Below are 6651 nucleotides of genomic sequence, written 5' to 3' on the forward strand. Positions count from 1 at the left end.
TGTGTAATCTGGATCTTACTTTAGTAAATCATCAACTGGCGCCCCAAGAAGTATCGAACACGTTTAGTAAGGATTTCACTTCAAATGCCATCATTATTCTAGGGGACCTCAACTTGACATATTTTAGGAGGTCTAATTAATGTTTGGTCTTCCAAGAAAAAGCCCAAGTTACGGGGCTGAGCTCAATTTCATCTTCGACCTTGTTCTACGAATATAAAGTTTGATAGCTTTTAGTGTACTGAATGATCGCTCAGGATTGACTTCGTCAGAGGCACAGTGAGATACAGTTGCAAAGAAGTACACAAATCCAGAACACTACTAACATAGGAAGTTATCTACGACTAAATAATTGGCTAATTAATTCCAAGTTAAAATTTCACTAAATTGTTTCTTCACTACTCATCGGAAACTTGTTAGTTGTTGCAACAAAAGGCGATACATTTTCCGAGTAGAATTCACTAAATCTATTATAGCTGGTTCCGTGATTTCTTTTTCCTCTAAGTAGAGTACTCTTGCAGTAATATGAAACCTGCAAAGTGCTTTTGAATGGAGTTGAATTTCAGTTTAGCGTCCCTTTCAGCAGCGAGGCTATGTGAGACGTGGACCTACTAATTAACGTGGAATCCGAACCACATGAGCTCCCGCCGGGAATCGAACCCGGGTCTCCCGCGCCAAGAGCGCGTACGCTAACCGCTTAGCCACGGAGGAACTCTGCAAAGGGCTTTTAACATCCAAACATTATAAAGTTATACTCCGAAACTTAAATACCGGGAGCCTGTTAGTTACGCCACTGCTTGAGAATACAGATTCTTTATTCATAGAAAGGAAATTTAATGACTACATATCAGGGTTGGCTGGTTTAAACCAATGTTTAAAGCAGCTGGTTTTTTTCAAAAAAACCAACTGGTTTAAACCAAATAACGAAAATGTTCGTAAAAGTGTAAGTGTTTGTAAAATCTTGATGAACACACATTTGTCGGTTATCACGTTTCACTCCCGTATATTATTCGTATTATATTCAGACCTAAATTCCCCATTCATTACTCAAAAAGATTATACTACAAAAGCAACTTTTTTTATGTAAGTTTATAAATGTTTGTTTTGTGATTTTTTTTTGTAGTTATTATTGTTAGGTAATTGCAATCAAAGAAACATTCTAAATATTGTTTTGTTTACTATTGATAAAATACATCGAAATGCCGTACTTTGTGTGTGTGTGAGGGGGGGGGGAAGGAGGGTCATACAGACCTTACGAGAGGCATTTAGTGAAATGAGAAGTATCTTCGATATCTATTTATGTATAAATGAGTCTGAGCCAAAGTGGACTCAAATAATTCGTATCTTTGTGATATGCAAATTAAGTCGTTGTATTTCTTTAATTTGGACCAATAAAAGTCGTTGTTAACTAACTTGAATTAAATTAGTTCTTCTGTACTCCGTAGTAGTTTGAAATTGTCCATATGTAATTCAGTATAATGGTTTCACTTGTGCACTGTTTATCTTTTTGTCCTTCTGAAATGACTATTGAGAACTATATTAAGAAGCATGTAAAGATCAGTACAACGTATTTTTATCAGGATTCCTTCGTGAGTGAGTCGGCAGACGTATCGCATTTGTGGCCAATTAGTCCTGGTTCCGAGTTCAAATGGAGGACAATTTTTCTCGGATGTAACTCGAGAAGCAGTTTTTATTCCGCTTTAAGCTTATGTGACCACTTCCAGCATAACCCGGCTGTTGCATAATAACATCAAGGCGAAACAAACTTATTTCTGTCCATATATGATATGAATATAGAGCAAATTATTTAAACCAAATAAACCTGGTTTAAACCAAAAAAACCTGGTTTAAACCAAAAAACCCGTTTTTTTTTTGTTTTTTCAATAAAAGCCATGGTTTTTGCCAACCCTGCTACATATACAGATGACGTTAGAACCATCCATTAGTATGCAAATTAAATTATTTATAAAACCATCCTTCTATTAAAATATTTCCAAAACGTATAACCTGGAAAGTAAATGTATTATCTCTGTAATTATGAAACTATGACTACAATTGAACGATAATGGACATATTCCTAATCAGGAAGGTATATAAAAAATATGTGTCCAATGAAACGCCTGACAGGACTTACCTGTAGCTCTGCAATGACATATTCGTGGCTCCTGTAAGGTGCCGGCCTTCTCCTTACTATTTTAGCTCCTTTCTTACGTATGATTACACCTTGTGGTAGTAGAAATGGAAGCAAATGTAGTGCGCAATTGATCTATAGAGAGAAAATATGACTAAGTCAGTATATAATAATGTTTGGAATTAGTAGATATTGCTATTGTCTGCCAAAATATTTTTTTAAGTACAATGTAAATCACACTAAATTATTCAAAAACTACTTCCATGAGTTGAAATAAGGTTTTACTTAAAGTGTACTGCTTTCTAAAGCCCTAGACAATTGTCATATTCCTTAGCACAATGATGGGGAAACATTTTGGGCCGCAGGCTAAAGAAAAACGGAAAAAAATATAGGTGGGCCAATATAATTAAAAAAAAACAAACAACAGTGATTGTATCACTTGTAAAACCAAGCTCTATTAATACTCGAAAGTTCATGAAGGGGAATGTGACAAATGGTATTGTGAATGCATTTTTAAACATTTCTCATAATTTGGCTGGAAGTATAATCCACTGATTCTCAGAAGTGAAGTTATATTCGTCAGGTAATGAATCACGTCGTGGGCTGGGTGGAAACGTTTAAGGAGCTACATCTAATCCGCGGGCCATGCTTTGCCCATCACTGTCTTAAGACGTGAAGATAATAAGCCAAAGATGTGCAATTTTGAGTTCATGTACGTTTATTTAAAAGGTATTACGTGTTTCAAAATACTGACTTATTTTTACTTTTCAAAGTAAAGCATATAAAAGCTACTATTTGCTGAGATTGAATTATAACAATAAAACAATGTTTGTGAATAGACACTATAAAAAGATAATGTAAAGAAAAAAAAAACAAATGGGTGCTTTGCCAGAAGTAGGGTTGTGTTGATGACAAATAGACTCTTGTGTACATATTTATACATGCAACCTGAAATATGATAAATATACACGAAAACTTGATCTTACTCACCAAGAACTTTCTCTAGCGAAACCTTAAAGAAAATTATCACTGCCAAACAGATGACATTGAAAACAGTCTCTGTCGCGCCGAACAAATTTTTAAATTCAGCAACCATCTGAAATATAAAGATTTAATTGTTATACAAATATATTCTATTAAATAATATATTTTACTTTTTTCTAGTCATGAAGTTCAAAAGTAGTTCATTGTCATAATGTTTTACTGCAATGTTAGAAATGCGCATACATGAATAATGTGAAGTAGCAATTAGACTCTTGTTAACGAACATCACTACTTAAATTGTTCTTTGTTATTCAGAAATAAACCAATACAATTGCAATAGTTTGTGTGTGCTGCAAGTAGCATAATTTGCACCCATTGTTAGCTAGTGGGGTGCACGGAGGCTCAGTGGGGAGCGCTTACCTCAGGTGCATGGTTTCCTTGGTACGATTTTCACCCAAGCAAGCTTGTGATAAACAACATTGTGTTCGTGGATTTTGTCGAGGTACTCCCGTTTCCTCCCACTTTCTCATTCTTCCATCATCATTCACTTGCTTTAATCATCGTCTCCCTTAACCTAAAGGCATAATCATGGGATGTTAAACTGAAAGATTTCACTATATTTCATTTTGTTGGCTGTGTGTATACTTTTGCAAAAAAAAAAAAAAAAAAAAAAAAAACGTAAAAATAGAAGGAAAAAGTAAATGAATAAACAAATGTGGTTGGTAGCAGAAGCGTCATTTCAGATTTTGCTTGTGGGAGGGCAAGACCCCTTGATATAAGAAAATTTTGCGTTTTTCACTGACTACTATTCTACTAAAAAAATCTATATAAATCTCAATCTCAGGGGGTGCAATTACCCCTTCCTGCCCCCTAAATGACACCACTGGTGGTAGTTCCCTTAATATAGCTAAATTAAAATTATTACATAACTTCTGTGATAAGTATTGGACACTCAACAAACAACGGACAATTTGATAAAGTGAAAAGTTTGTGTCAGTCGAGGGAAATTTTCTTAAAGAAACCTACGAACAGTGCCACCAGGTTCGTCCTGCACTGACTCGGTTAGATAGCATTCATGCTTTTATTGCCACCTAGCACAAGTTTGTTCGTGTTTATGCCATACGTCCACACTGTATTTACATCGAGCCCTTCTGAAGTTAATCTGTATGTAGTACTGGAGCTTGTTATTTAGTGCTGCTAAAAAAAAAAACTTTAACCTAACCTGAGAATGTAAGAAATGTGTCAAAACTTGATAAAACAGTCTGCTCGAGTAATGCCTGTTTTTTTTTTTTTTTTTTTTTTTTTTTTACATTGTAGCTTTTATGCAACAGATACGGAATCCGTATTTATATGGCAATCGTAAAGGAATTGCAATTTTTCAACTAATACTTCTGGTGGTCCCTTGAAATTTTATCTGTGCAAGTGAGCAGGCCGGTAGCCAGCCCAAAAATGTAGGGGAGGGGGAAATCCAACCATATGCCATTCGCCAGTGGTGCCCACCCCCCTCATGTCCTTGACGCAATCCCCCTCAATTGCCTATCCGTAGGTGTTCTTCCATGAAAAAAACTTTTCGATTAATTTTTACACCCACTCAAACATATTTATATAGATTTTACCCCCCAAATATTTCAATGACGCAGTTTGCGTCATATCCCCCCTTGTGGGCACCCCTGCATTTGCAAGCCTACCGTGAACATTTTAGGCAGGCAGTAAAAATTTAGGAGCCCGACCCCCAGACCCCCCCCGCGCGGATACGGGCCTGCAAGTGAGGGCAAGGTTCTAGATTACTAGTCCCCCTTCCCATTGAGCAATAATAAAGACAGAAAACAACGTGCCCTGCGGGTATCTAACCCGCCTTCACTCGCTAACGCTCGCTCAGCAATGCTGTGTAGATTAAATGTATAAACTTTAGTAGAGAAAGAAACCAACCCAGCTACTAACCTACATAGGGGACCAGTAATCTAGAACTTTCCCGCAAGGGAGTTTTTTCCATGTCACCCACTACAAATCTTTTAGGGGACAATAAGAAGGAAATTATTAAAAGAATTGTATTTTTCCAACAGTTATTTAGAGTGCAGCGCCAAAAGTAAACCTGCACGCCCTAATTCACAAAAAAAAAAAAAAAAAAGTAATCAATTTACTGAATATATTGGAAAGTCGCATATCATAACACAATAACTTTGTCTAAGATATAGAATGCCCAGAAGCATAGAGTGAGGCTTCCGGGCATTCAATCTGGGAACCAGTACCTAGAAGCATTACTCATGATTTTCGAAGGAAAATAATGCTTTGTCGTGATTAACCGCCAATCGATTACAATGTTCGTACACAAACAATGTTGCATTCACACTTATAAAACTAAATTCATGTTGCTAGCAGTACTTACCTGCGTAATCCTCTCTGATTAGTAAACAATGCCTCCATGTTTTCCATCCATCCATCTTTCTCTTTATCCATCCGCTAAGTAGTTCCTCCATCAGCCAGAATGAGAACATATAGTTCAGGATTATAAAGGACTTTTGTGCTCTTATGTTAGCTTGTTCGTACTTGTTTTCCATAGTCTTGCATTTGCAAACTGTCTTTTATATCTCACGATATTCCATTATATATCTATGTTATAAAACAATATTTTTTAAGACTACATTATTACTCGTTTTTGAGAACCAGTCTTGACTCAAATATGCAACTAAATTTCCTCATTCTCATTTTTTGAGTTATTTTCTCCTCAAAATTGAGACAAATTTACTCAATTTTTTTTGAGTAGTAAAATGTATTCATTTTTGAATAAATCATTTTTAACAGTGATGAAGAACGAATATAAATCTGTAATAAAAATGGATTTTCATCGACTGAACTTACTGAATGGAATATCTGGGGACCAGTTCCACAAACTCCTGATATATCTCTGATTACTAAACATAAGATAACGGGATGATACAACCTGGTCACGGGAGTAACTTCCACTTTTACACAAAATAGCATTATTGCCGCGACCAAGTTGTATCATCTCGGTACCTTACCTGATGATTAGTAATCAGGAGATTGTAGCATTGGCTCTGTGATACAATTTGGAATTTCTCTGGTAGTAGCAGTTTTGAGATTAAGTTACAGTTAAAATCGTTTAAAAGCAAACACTTCTGAACGATTTATTTATAAAGAATCACCGATTTTTGTTAGCCTCATTTCCCCATGCTTTAGTTGGTAGTATAGGTTCACCAAACGCTGACTCCGTTTTCCTTGGGGATCGCTACTACTGCTTGTTAACATTGCAGCAGAAGGTTTCTACAGAGTTGCCAACGGCCTCTCTTATTTTAGTATGACTTTCAACATCGAAGCGAATAAAAATGCCCACTGATTTTGATTTGATTTTTTTAATCTTTGTCGAAAACAAAGAAAATAACCAGATAAGTTACAGAGGTTAAAAGGAACGTTCAGATAGTGAGGTCAATGCATGTATCTTACAGATTTCGACGAATTAGATCTTGCTGTACTACAAACAAAAACGAGCCTGGAGCTTTTTACTCGGAGACTATTGTAAC

At 36.0% G+C, this 6651-nt stretch overlaps 1 long non-coding RNA gene across 1 annotated transcript; it reads right to left on the bottom strand.

The window, feature by feature from the left end:
- Positions 1 to 2136: 2136 nt before the first annotated feature.
- LOC145694004 (uncharacterized) lies at positions 2137 to 5771 on the bottom strand. The gene is made up of 3 exons (XR_014132885.1): positions 5499 to 5771; positions 3119 to 3224; positions 2137 to 2263 (listed from the first exon to the last, which is right to left on the bottom strand). It is a non-coding gene; the product is annotated as an uncharacterized LOC145694004 (long non-coding RNA).
- Positions 5772 to 6651: the final 880 nt, after the last annotated feature.

This window comes from Thermobia domestica, chromosome 9 (genome assembly GCF_964235325.1).
Source record: "Thermobia domestica chromosome 9, izTheDome1.hap1.1, whole genome shotgun sequence".
NCBI lineage: Eukaryota > Metazoa > Arthropoda > Insecta > Zygentoma > Lepismatidae > Thermobia > Thermobia domestica.